This window comes from Triticum dicoccoides, chromosome 6B (assembly GCF_002162155.2).
Source record: "Triticum dicoccoides isolate Atlit2015 ecotype Zavitan chromosome 6B, WEW_v2.0, whole genome shotgun sequence".
Classification (NCBI taxonomy): Eukaryota; Viridiplantae; Streptophyta; class Magnoliopsida; order Poales; family Poaceae; genus Triticum; species Triticum dicoccoides.
In genome coordinates, this window is record NC_041391.1 from 155,876,215 (window position 1) to 155,886,743 (window position 10,529).

General features: G+C 44.1%; 3 non-coding genes and 1 pseudogene across 3 annotated transcripts; all 4 read left to right on the plus strand.

Moving 5' to 3' along the window:
* The first annotated feature begins 1,314 nt into the window (after positions 1 to 1,314).
* On the plus strand, positions 1,315 to 1,413 carry LOC119326995. The gene has a single exon (XR_005158336.1). It is a non-coding gene; the product is annotated as a small nucleolar RNA Z103 (small nucleolar RNA).
* An 82-nt stretch (positions 1,414 to 1,495) lies between these two features.
* LOC119326986 lies at positions 1,496 to 1,590 on the plus strand. Its single transcript, XR_005158328.1, has one exon. It is a non-coding gene; the product is annotated as a small nucleolar RNA Z103 (small nucleolar RNA).
* Positions 1,591 to 1,654: 64 nt separating this feature from the next.
* Positions 1,655 to 1,749, plus strand: LOC119326994. The gene has a single exon (XR_005158335.1). It is a non-coding gene; the product is annotated as a small nucleolar RNA Z103 (small nucleolar RNA).
* Positions 1,750 to 1,789: 40 nt separating this feature from the next.
* On the plus strand, positions 1,790 to 1,860 carry LOC119327005 (annotated as a pseudogene).
* Positions 1,861 to 10,529: the final 8,669 nt, after the last annotated feature.

Below are 10,529 nucleotides of genomic sequence, written 5' to 3' on the forward strand. Positions count from 1 at the left end.
ATTCATTTGATGGGGCCCAGCGGGCCCTGCGGTGTGTGCACTCCGCCTGCAGTGTGTTCCTTCCCTGTTCCCCTGCTGACTCCATGTTCCAACTGAAGAACCGTTTTCCCGTTTTCACCATCTTCGTCAACCTCGAACCTCTCCGCCGCGCCTCGACAGGTACGCTGCGGCCACCACCGGATGCGGCTGGGAGCCCGTTCATTTCGAGTGTTGTCTCGTGTTGTGTGGGCCTTCGTGCGCCGTGTGCTTCCTGCGTGTAGTTTCTTTATTGAAAATCGGAAGATGTAAGCCGCGGAATTAATGTCCTGGGGCCCACATCGTTCTGGAAGCAGCGGAATCAATCTCCTGGGGCATCATCTTTCGGAAGGTTCTGGAAGCCGCGGGATCATCTTTTGTAAGTTATATTCATCGCTGTCTTCGCTGTCGCTTATGCTGAATCAGCAGCCGCGCTAAATGCAGATCGGCCCGTTCCTCCCCGTTCCAAATGTTTAGTATTTTGCCTCGGATGTTCGGCATTAATGGGGGAGCCATGAATGCGGCCAGGACCATGAATGCGACCAGGACTTCAGTGATTCCCATCCCGGCAAGTTTTACCTCTGCCTGAATACGAGGCTAATACAGGCAGAATACGGCCCCGCGTTCCAGATCCGGCGGGTTCTGATTTCGGGATCAGCTAGAGCTAGGAGCAGCAAACGCTTGTTCGCAAAAAGCACCATGTTCAAGTAGAGGGTACAGCAGGTTGCGGGAGAGTGGACCACTGTAGATAGAGGGGGGAAAGTGATGGAGATGTTGGTGAAGATGGCGTAGGTGTTGGTGACGATTGCGGTGATGATGATGGCCCCCGGCGGCGTTCCGGCGCCACCGGAAGCGAGGGGGGGAGAGCCCCCCTCCTTCTTCTTCTTCCTTGACCTTCTCCCTAGGTGGGAGAAGGGTTTCCCCTCTGGTCCTTGGCCTCCATGGCATGGGAGGGGCGAGAGTAGTCGTCGGGTAGTCGCTGGAGGGAACGCAACCTAATCCAACCCGCAGACGCAGCAAATCCTCCCCCGTTCGATGCGATGCGAGCTAGGGTTTACGATTCCGCGCCCACAACCCCCAATATATAGCGCAGTCCTCCAGCCTCCCATGGTCCTCCGTCGTCTTCCGTGGCCGCCCGGTTCTCGCCCTCTGTTCCTGCTCTCCGTAGATCCTTTAGCTTTTTTTATCTATGTCTCTACGGGTGCTATCTTCTTGGCAATTCGATTCGTTTCGTTTGTCTGATGCATCCCCCGTCAGATTTGATCTTGCTTCTGTGTTGAGTTTGCGTTCTGGATGTAGATGAAAGTGAGGATCCTTTCCCCAGCTGATCAACCATGATTACACTGTGCGCAAATGCAATCCTTTATCAGAGGATTCCAAACCAGAATTCCGATCCATCTCGTCGTACCATCTACGCGCTTCTTTTGTCTCCTGTTCTTGTATTTTTTTTCTGATTTGTTTCGTCGTGAAAATTAATAGAATGGAAGTGAGGATCCTTTCCCCATATGATCGACTATGATTATACTGTGCGCAACTGTAATCCCATCAGGATTCCAAGCCAGAAATCTGATCCATGGTTCTTCTATATTGTATTCTTGTTCTTTGATTTTGTTTATTGTTATTATTGTTCAAGATTTAGATGGGTATGAGGATCCTTTCCCCAAATGATTGACTATGATTATACTATGCGCAAATGTAATCCCATCAGGATTCTAAGCCAGAAATCTGATCCATCCACTTTATTATTATTTTCCCCAAACTAAATTTTCTCTTAATGGAATTGAGGATCCTTTCCCCAAATGATCGACTATGATTATACTTAATAGAAAACAAAGGAGCCTCCAAACTGTAATCCTATTCACTTGATTTTGTGTCTTCGCTACAGTTGATGAGAGTTCTCGATCTCATGCTTTGATCTACATAATGATTCATCGACAATAAAAATTACTTAAAATTGACTAAATTCAGAAACTGCAACGTGTTTGGAGGCTCCTTTGGTTTCCATACTTATGGGTTGCTTTCTTCTGGATCGAAAAATCTCAGGGGTAAACCTCAAATCTGTACGAAATGATGGATTGATGGAATCTATTTTCCTTAAGTGGGTGTGCTAAATCATTGGGTTATGCATCCATTCAGGTCTATTTTACTTAAAGTGGGTGTGCTAAATTAGTTTATTTGGGTTTGCATCCATTCTGGTTTGGATACAGGAATTGTACGCACAGTGATTCTGCACTCAAATTTTATGCACATGTAATTATATTTCCATGAATAATTATTTTGCAACAGAAGGATTATCTTAGTGTATTCTGGTGATATCAATTCGTCCACCGGATATTGGTTCATGTCGTTACATGCACTGAAGCATTTTCTTTCGTTCTTTTCTTTTGTGATGTGATGATGATTCATATGAATGAGAAAACACTACCCAAGATACATATCACTTAAAATCCATTAATAACACATCCAAACATAAAGGGTTGGTTCTAAACTGTTTGCCACCCCCTAAGAAATACTCATCACAACAGCCTCGAGCTGGCTGATAAGTCTACTCATCATCACTCTTCCACTCATCAGGATCAGAGAAACAAACCGGGGTCTCCAACACATGGGTGACCTGCTGGACCAGCAACGGGACAGACTCCTGAAGCATGTTGCAATTACCTTTGAGTACATGAACAACAGTATACTCTAGCATTGTGCTCAGCTTTTCGACTCGGGGTGAGACCAGATCCTTCTCGGCCAATACGCCCAAGGCTAACTTAAAGCACTTCCTCAGATGTGAGAGCGCAATTGCTGAGTTCTTCATGAGTAGGAGGGCTTGCAGGGTGCCCCGTTCCAGCTTGGCCTCCTGAACCATGAGCTTGGGTAACACATCACGCTCGAGCATTTGGATTTCCAGCGACAAGCCTGCCACGACCAAGAGGATTTCCATCTCCGGGCATGGCCAGAACATCGAGTCCATGATCAGCAGGCGGAGGAGTGCATACGACTCGCGCCTGTGCGCACCGACTCCAGAGAGACAAGCTTCACAAGCATGGGATTATTGGAGTGGCCCAGCTCATCGGAGTGGCCCAGCTCATCGGAGTGGGCCTGCAGGTCTTGGATTTGGGCATGGGAGTTGATTGTGTAGAGCACCATTTCCTTTTGGCGGACTGCAGCAGAACAGGTGCTGCTACCAGCTGGTACAACACAAACAGAGGATTTAATGTCAGGAAGAGACCATACAGCACCAAGCTTCTACTTAATTAGTTAGGACAGCATCATATTTGCATTGTGCGACAGAATAGTTATTAATATGAAGTGAAAGCAATTCAACCATGTATACTGATAGGCAACTAAACAAAATAAATGAATACACTCAATCACCCAAAACAGAAAAATAATTAACAGAGGGAATACAATTTGGTTCAAAGTACATAGAGATCCCGTCATTCATTGTATTATTGTGAGCAAGAAAATTGCATCTCCAGAATTAATGCCTCGCCATCAAAGGAAACAATAAACTAAACAGCTGGGAAATAATTGCTAATAAAAAATTGCATCCCATGTGCAAGGGCATAGTGAGCACAGAAAACCAAACCAGCATTTACAGTCCTCAAGAAGAAGACTAGAGATTGGTTGGCAAAAGATACAATCATTGGCAAATATTAGTATCACATATAATAAATAAACAAAAACGATAACCAAATACCTGGAAAGCAGCACATATGACTACAACATTAATCAGCAGCTGCAGGTTAAGTGTTGTGCATAAATATTTTAGGATCCCAAAAAATATTGTTACCTATCCAAACAGAGCTAGAACATGAATTCCAAATAGTTGATAAAAAAATTAATACACTAAAATCGAACAACATAGCATGAATTCCATCCAAATTAATATTCATTGTCTAGCTTGATTTTGTTGTTTTTCGTCCTAATTCGAAATTTCCCCACCAACCAATTTTTTTTGTGATTTGTTGGTATGATGAAGTTTTGTTGATTTTGATCCATGGATTTGCTCGGTTTCGAGTGGATCTAGCATTTCCCCCAATCTTTCATCCACAAAATGCCTCCAATTTTGCCCCGCCCAAAATCGCGACAGGCACAGTTGAAGAATTCATTCATACACCATTTGAGAAACCAAGCAAACCCTAACTAAAACGTCAGATTGATTCCTTATTACGGATAATCGAACCCTGCCTAGGTGGTGTTACCAAACAAACAAACCCTAATTAAATCCTATCCTAGTCGAGGTTCCTCATACGAATAGAATAGGATACAAGACGGCGCTGGATCCGAGACCTATGAACCCGCGCCGCGCCGCGCCTACCAACCACAATCGGAACGAGCAACTCCGGAGGGAGACCACGCTGGATCCGAGACCTACGAACCAGCGCCTACCAACCAATCCGAACTCCAATCGGGATGTACAAGTGCTCACATCGGGCGGGCGGGCGGGCGGGCGGGCGTAAGATCTGGAGAGGACAAGGCGTCGGGTGATGTGAGATTGGGTCGACAGGGGGTTGCGGGGAATGGCGGCAAGGCGATGGAGTGCGGGGGGCAGACGGAGGCGGGCGGCTTTTATAGGAGGGAGGGCAAGAGGGGTTAGGGGGTAAAAGCACAGAGCCGTGCCTGGCCCATTTAACCCAGGCCCTGCGGTGCCGGGCCGGGCCGGCCCGTTTGGCCAGGTTTGTTATCCGCCTCGCATTCTCTGATTTTTACCTTACCAATTTATTAATAGTAGCAAAAATAAAATGCCCGTGCGTGGAAGTATTGTTTTTGGACATATAGTTTATTGCATGGTTACTTATATTTGTATCATGGTATTTATTTATTTAACTAACACATCATGTTTTTCAATTTGTCTTCAAATCACCCGTGAGATTTATATATATCCACTATAATGCATCATGCATGTGTTTCATCACTTTTTATCTTGTGATTTAACCCTGCATGACATGCTCATTCAACTTTGGACCAAATATTTCTTTCTTTTAATAAAAACTGAGACATCCCTCGATTTTGAAATTAAAAAAAAAGAACAAAAAAACAATTCTAGACCTATAGTCTTATCTGTGCTTGGACTAAATTCAATGTAAATTCATTTTTCTAAAATCAATTTAACTCCAAAATTTTACTAAGTAAAATTTAAGTTTCCCTATTATATTGCAAAAGGATTTATTCAATTTGAGTTCATGGTTCTAACGTTATAACCAATTTCAACTTGAACTGAATCCAAATATTACTTCTATATTTTCTAAAGTTAAATAATAATTCAAAAATAATAATAAAGTTCATTTTAAGTTTCTAAACTTAGTTGCAAAAGGAAATATTCCATTTAGGTCTTTTATTTAAAGTCAACACAAATAGTTTCAAATTTCTTTTAAATTCTAGCATCTACTAAATCCTACCTAATTTTTTTATTATTCAAATTTGATTTTCAGTGAGATAATTTGAAACTATATTTTACTAAGTTTATTCTGTAAAAAAGTTTCAATTAATTTGGATTTAGACATTGCAAGTTATGCCCAATTTAAATTTGAATACATTATGTTTGAATTTGAATTTTATCCTATTCGAAGGCTAAATATTTTTGGACTAGGTGAAAGTGTATTTCATAAGGATCATTCTGCAAAAAGTTTCACTAAATTAGCATTTATAGATAAAAGTTACAGTGGTTTGAAGTTCCAAGGGTTTTCTATAAAACTACCAAATAATTCAATTAAACGGAAATTGTTTTGAATAATGTTTTGGATAAGGTGGGACACGTGCCAAGACGTGATCGGCCGATACCAATTTGGTAAGTGAGTGCGTGTGTGAGTTGTTGGATTGAAACAAACGGACGAGATTAGATCTGGGCCTCACCGGGGTTAGGTCACCGTAGATGTCGCTGGAAAAATGCAGGCATGACACTGAACGACGGTGCTACGCCCTTGGTTCAGCATATTTGGCGCTCTGGGAGTCTTGGGGACGGGGAGGGGCTCGGGTGGATGCAGCTCAATGCGGTGGTGCTGATGGTGGCCTCGGTTGCCCTCAGGGACGATGGAAACGACGGCTGCGGGGCTCGCCGGAGAGGCAGCCATGGCGGAGCTCTTGGGTTCGGATGGCTTACACCAAAACGAGCGCTTCTGGGAGAACCAATGGGTCAGCGAGATGCACGAGATCAAGGGGGAAAAGATGGACAAGGGGGCACAGGCGAGTACCCAAGGGTGAACTTATTTGGGAGGGTTGCTGTGGTTGGATTCTAGCCGGCGATGGCATCGGTCGAGGGATTTATTAAGAGCCTAAATATTATCTGGAACTTATTAAGAATACTTTTATGCCCAAATAATAATTTACTTTCCCACCCTATTTTGGGATTCAAAATTATTCCCTAAACCTTGTAGGTTTCATCCTGTTTTCCCGAATTTCAAACAAGGTTTCAAATGTTGGCACAGGGTCTTTGACCCTCTAGGTTGATTAATCAAGTCGATAACAAGCAAATCTTCGGCAATGTTAGTTAACTAGAGAGCAAGCAAGGGTTTCCCATGCTACTCTTATTGATGAGCGCACTACTGAGACTCCCATGGAGCTCAATTTTCACCTTCGTGCGACTGATGGTGACCCCTTGTCTAGTATGACACGATATCGTCATCTTGTCGGGAGTTTTGTTTATCTAGCTATCACTCATCCAGATATCTCTTACCATGTCCATATTTTGAATCAATTTATTTATACTCCCACTTCACTACAAGAAATATGTCAACTTATGACCACCACTATTGGTCACTGAATGGTCACAAATTTCCATTTATAACCTTTTTGTGACCAAAAACAGAAGGTCAAAAGCTGGCCGTCGTAAACTGACTATAGCGACCTTTCTTCTGGAATGGTCGTAAACGTTTATGACCAAAATAAGCCTATTGTTCTGTTTTGGTCACTAGCAACCTCCCCAGTCCACGTAGGCATCCAGCGTGGCAAGCTGATGTGGCACAAGATTCAGCCCGGTCCAATTTGGTTTTCTACATGGGCCTAGCCCAAGAATTCGGCCTTTTTACTGTATATTTTCTCTATTAATTTTCTCTAGCTACATGGGCCTGGCCCAACAATTTGGCCTTTTTATTTCATGGATCATGGCCTTTTTGTGATCTATTTCATTTTTGGGCCTAAGCCTTTTTATTTACTTAGCCATCGCCTTTTCACAATTGATTCTTTTAGTAATTTTGTTCATTTTTCCTAAATTGTTTGATTTGTGGCCTTTTAGGTCCCAAATAGTATATGTTTCATTTCCGACATATCAACAATAAAGTAACCAGTATTTTGGTCCAGAGAGCCCCAATCACACAAATTTTCATAAATGGCGACCAAAGATGAATTTAGAACAACTACAAAAGTGCTGCTATGAAATACTATAATTAGCTACAAAGATGAAGCGTTCCCTTTTTCCAACTTCTTGAGCCTGGAGCTCCTGTAAAAGACAGGAAACGATCATTATCATGGCTGTGAATTCAGAATGAAAGCAATATCCTCAAACATACAATAGCTAGGAAAAGAATATTGAACAAAATAATAAACAAATACACAAGCAGCTAGGGGTCGTTCCTAATGCCAGCAAGCTCTAAGAAGACTCCAGGAAATTGATGGCTCACAATACAATCATGCTTTTGACAACAAATACTACTAGAATTAAGGCGCAGAACATATTCTAAGCAGTGTTAATATCATGGCAGTAACAATTAACAGTAGCAGCTAGCAGGACATCAATCAAGCACAACAAAAGTACAACACCACACTTGGGATCTCGGAGCAAGAAAAAGATCATGTTGCTTGGGATCAGTTTAATCATATGCATCAATTTTATTACAAGCTTTTCTTCAGAGCTGGGCTAGTCTATTGCTACTACTGCAGTACTATCGGTGCACATCACCGTAGTCTACATCTGCAGCTGCCCATTCACTAGAACCACACAGATCACTAGCTGCCCATTCCTTAATAATCATAACAAAAATTACATCTAATATCAAGTACCATGGATGCACTAAACCCCTCCCACCAGCTTGACCCTGAGCAGCAACTCAGTCTCAAGCCTACATAGTACATGCATTGAGAAGTTCAACAAATTTGTAAATCTGTTCATGTACTATACTGGATAGCAATTAGGAGACAACTGAAGCCTGGTTATTATGTTGCTTAGCCTGCTTATCATTCATTTATTTGTACAAGCTGGGATTCATCATCTTTGCACTGGGTAGCTCTCAGCTCTCTAGCAAACAATGAACATGTACTATATTGGGTAGAAATTAGCAATCTGGTCCACCTCAATCTTACCTCCGGCTCTGTACAGCTGCTCAGCTCCTAGCTGCTGGCCTCCACCTCAATCCCGTCGAAGCATACTGCATCATAACAAGCACGAAAATTCAGAAAACACACCCCAATCCTGAAAGTCAGTGAAGCACAAAAAGCAGCAGCAAACTAGACAGTAGCACACAGGCAGCGTTGCAAACAATAAACCAAGTAATATAATATACACTGCAGGAGAAACAAACAGCAAAGCGAAGCAACAGAATTTAGTCAGAACAAACAAGCAAGGGCGCTGAATATACTCCAAGTACTCAACTTGTTCTAACTGAATTTAGGAGTCTGTTTTTATTCTTTTCTTATATGCAGTCTGAAGCTTAACTTGTTCTAACTGAATTTAGTCACAACAAACAAGATAGGTCATTGCAGATCACGCATCTGAGATCAAGGGCGCTGTAGATCACGAATCAAAGCACATCCGGTCCAGTTCTCGGCACCAACTCCTCCTCTAATTGCTACAGAAACTAAGAGCAGAAAATCAACTCAACTGCTTCAGCAGAAAGAAGAAGCAAACATGCAAGCAAAAAATACTGAAATAAAGAAGAAGCAAACATGCAGAACTCAAATTTATCTGAGATCATAAATTTATGTTATCAATTTAAGAGCAGGTCATTTATGCATGCCAAAATGTGAGCAGAATACTCATTGATGATATGGGTTGTGTACAAAGGTGCTAGGGGTTGGCCCCTGTACTGAAATTGTATTTAAACTTCCTCTTTTCTACTAACAGAAAGAGCAATGCTCCTGTCAATATTTTGGAAAACAAATTTGAGAGCATATCATTGATGTTGTCCATTTGTGAGCATATCGGTGAATTGTAAATCATTGTAAGACAGTGCATGTGGCAAATGAGATCAGTTAAACTACAAAACTGAACCAACTAAACTGAACTTTGAGACCAGATTAATGAAACCATTGTAATAGAAAAATAATTTTTGAAGTATCCTTGCCGGTTCTCAGAAAGGCTGTACAACCAAATTAGCACTGTAAATCCATCATAGATGGCCAACAATTTATCTACAAAATGCATCTAATTATAGAACTAGCAAGGAGTAGAGCAAAACTTTTGTTAGGCTCTTTGTTGTGATGCATGATGTGTTCGGTTTGCTATACTGATGCATTCAAGCGAACCTAAAAAGATGATTCAGTTCTGATATGCTGTTAGGCTCTTTGTGCAAAATCAATCCAACCCACACGAGGTTCAGTGCCAAATTCTAACACCATAGAAGCAATGGCCAATCCTAGTACTAGCAAATTAATAGAGCAGAGAGGAGGAGGTGACGAGCTCACCTACAACTTCCTCCTTGTCGTCCAGCACCCCCTCCTCAGGCGCCATCCATCCTTGCCGTCAATCCTTGCCGTCCAGTTTATCTACAACTTCCTCCTGCATACCTACAGTTAAAGAACAGAGCAGACATTAGAGAGAGAGAGAGAGAGAAAGAGAGAGAGAGGAGGGGATGGAGCTCAAGTACCATCCAGGGGCGGCGCCGCGTGTGGGGGCGCGGCAGATGTTGGGGAGGAGCCTCCAATGTCGCCGGAGCCGTGCTGACGATGGAGGCGCCGTCGCCCTAGCCATGGGGAGGGCTACGGGTGAGCGTTTGAGGCCGGGAGAGGCCGAGAGGTCTCCGAGATTCGCGCCGTCGCCGTCCTGGTGGCCGGAGACACGGCATGCAGCACTGCCACCGCAAACCCTAGGCACGCCACGCGCACGCCATGGTCCGGCCAGCTCGACGGAGCGCCGCGCCTTGAAGCACGCACGCGCGCGCCGGCGAGCAAGCCAGCCGCAACGTTGTTGTCGCTGGGCGGCGGCGTTGTTGTCTTTGTTTCATGAGGAGAGGAGGTTGCTTGGTCTAGGGGAGAAGGGGCGGCAGCGGGTGGATGGATCTGAATGGAGGAGGAGAAGAGGAGCTGGCGGCGGTGATGGATCTGATGGGAGGAGGAGACGGGGGAGAAGGGGCGGCAGCGGGTGGATGGATCTGAAGGGAGGAGGAGATGAGGAGGTGGCGGCGGCGATGGATCTGATGGGAGGAGGAGACGGGGGACAAGGGGAGGCTGCTGGGTTGGATCTGCCGCGCGCCGGTGTTGGGGTAGGAGGTCGCTGGCCAGGCCGGAGGATGTGGAGCGGAGGTCGCGCCGGCCGATGGGATCGGGGGAGAGGAGGTCGCGGGAGGGAGGGGTTGGGGTCGCGAGAGGGA